Source organism: Tupaia chinensis, unplaced genomic scaffold (assembly GCF_000334495.1).
Source record: "Tupaia chinensis unplaced genomic scaffold, TupChi_1.0 Scaffold000037_13, whole genome shotgun sequence".
In the NCBI taxonomy this organism is placed as follows: Eukaryota; Metazoa; Chordata; class Mammalia; order Scandentia; family Tupaiidae; genus Tupaia; species Tupaia belangeri.
Window position 1 is genome coordinate 704,460 of NW_006159471.1, and position 2,688 is coordinate 707,147.

General features: G+C 38.4%; 1 pseudogene; it reads right to left on the reverse strand.

Moving 5' to 3' along the window:
• Window positions 1-2,021: 2,021 nt before the first annotated feature.
• The window catches only part of LOC102483701 (archaemetzincin-2-like), a 1,381-nt pseudogene continuing 714 nt past the window's right edge, over window positions 2,022-2,688 (reverse strand).

Genomic DNA, 2,688 nt, shown 5'->3' on the forward strand with positions numbered 1-2,688 from the left:
AGTTTGAGGTCTTAGGTTTATATCTTTGATCCACCTTGACTTAATTTTTGTCAGAGGTGAGAGGCAGGAGTTCAGATTCAACTTTCTGTGGGTAGATAACCAGTTTTTCCAGCACCATTTGCTGGACAGGTTTTCGTTTTCTGACTGGATTGACTGGTACCCCTTGTCAAAAATCAGTTGACTGTATGTTTGGGAATTTATTTCTGGGGACTCTATTCTGTTCCATTGGTCTACCTGTCTGTTTCTGTGCCAGTAACATGCTGTTTTGATTACTATAGTTTTGTAGTATATTTTTAGGTCAGGGAGTTAGAAGCCACCCACTTCACTCTTCTTGTGCAGGAATGAAAAACACTCTTCTTGTGTAGAATTGCTTTGGCAATACAGGGTCTTTTATGATTCAAGACAAATTTTATGATTGTCTTTTCTAGATTTGTAAAGAATATGTCTGGTACTTTGATGGGGATTGCATTAAATATGTGGATTTATTTGGGTATAGTTGCCATTTTGGTTATATTAATTCTTTCAATCCAAGAACATGGGATGTCCTTCCACGTTTTTGTGTCATTTTCAGTTTCTTTTTTTAGAGTTCTCATAGGTTTCCTATGGAGGTCTTTAACTACTTTGGTTAGATTTATTTTTAAGTATCTTATACTTTTTGTGGCTATGGTAAATGGAATTACTTTTTTCAATTCTATCTCAGTCTGCCTTTTGTTCATATCCAGAAATGCTATAGATGTCTGTATGTTAATTTTGTATCCCGCAACTTTACTGTATTCATGTATTACATGTAGAGTTTTTTTTTTTTTTAATGGATACCATTGGGTCTATATGTATATAATCATGTCATCTGCAAATAGAGTTTCACCTCTTCTTTTCCTATTTGAATGTCTTTTATTTTTTTCCTCTTTTTTGATTGTGTTGGCGAAGACTTCCAGTACTATATTGAAAAGGAGTGGTGAAAGTGTTCATCCTTGACTTGTACCTGTTTTTAGTGGAAAAGCTTTCAGCTTTTCTCCATTCAGGATGATGTTCACTGTGTGTTTTTCATAGATAGATTTTATTGTGTTGAGAAATGACCCTTCTATGCTGATATTGCTGAGACTGAGAGTCTTGATCATGAAGGCATGTTGTATCTCATCAAATGCTTTTTATCATATGGTTTTTATCTTTTTTTTTTTTTAGGAGAGATTTTTGCTGTAGGGCACGTGCGCTCACCAGAAAGACAGAGACAGAGAGACAGAAAGCAAGAAATCACACACCCCCGTGGGGGCGGATTGTCATGCCGCAATCCCTTCTCCTCCACTCTCCTCTTGGGATCCTGGGCACACACGCACACGTGCCCGGCGTGAGTTTAAGCCACTGGGTCCAGGACTCGAACCGTGGTCAACTACTTGGGAGTCCAGCGACATAGCCATTACACCAACTGCTGGTCCCTGGTTTTTATCTTTCTTCCTGTTAATATGGTGTATTATATTTATGGTTTTGTGTATGTTGAACCAACCCTGCATTCCTGGAATAAAGCCTACCTGATCATGATGTATTATCTTTTTTATAAGTTGTTGGATACAATTTGCTAGTATCTTGTTGAGAATCTTTGCGTCTGTATTCATCAGAGATATTGGTCTGTAGTTTTCCTTCCTTGTCCTGTCCTTATCTGTTTTAAGGATAAGGGTGCTGGAGGCTTTATAGCATGAATCAGGGAGAGTTTCACCCTTTGGATCTTTAGAAATAACTTGAGCAGTATGGGATTTAACTCTTCTTTGAAAGTTTTGTAGAATTCAGATATGAAGTGATAAGAAACAGGGCTTTTCTTTGTTGGGAGGTTATTTATTACTGCTTCAATTTCCTGGCTTGTTGTCAGCCTATTCAGATTTTCTGTATCCTCCTGGCTCAATCTTGGTAGATTATATGTGTCCAGGAATTTGTCCATCTCATCCAGATTGTCTTGTTTTTTGGCATATAGTTGTTCATAGTATCCTTTAATGATGTTTTGTATGTCTATTTTTTTATGATATTCAAGTATTTATTTTAGTTGCTCCTATTTGAAGGTCCATATTTCTGGAGGACAGCAAGGCATTTTATCATTCACCCTTTCTATTCCTTAAAAGAGTCAATGGGTTTCGGCAGATTCACATTATCCTCATGAGTATGCTTTGGAGTCACTCCAGGTGTGTCAGCAGACTCATCATTGATCCATCTCACCAGTGCTTTGTATCACTCTACGATGTTGAAGTGCACTGCAGCTTGCACAGACAGATGGGGCAGAGGTTGAGAGGACGCTGGTCTGCCTCCTCCAAGTGGTTGGAACCCTGCATTAGGCAGTCGAACCACTGGCAGTGGCGCAGTCCAAATACGTGTCCAATCTCATGGGTTAAAGTCTTACAAGATCGAAGCAGCAGAATACCAGTTATTTCAGGAACATGATAGTTATCAAAAATTAAATAGTCACTTGAAGTTTTCTGAGGCTTCTTCACTTTGCCTTCATAGTGTAGCTATAAAGATCACTGCCATACCTGGCAAAACTGAATATCCCCACACCATCTGTCAAAGAGGCCTGTCCAAAGATAAAATTCCAGGAGTCTCATGGAAAAAGGTCAATCATTGTTATCCCCATGACACAAAAGGCATCCTCAGGTTTCCTCTTTTTTTTTTTTTTTTTAGAGATTTTTTTTTTAGGGCTTGGGGGTT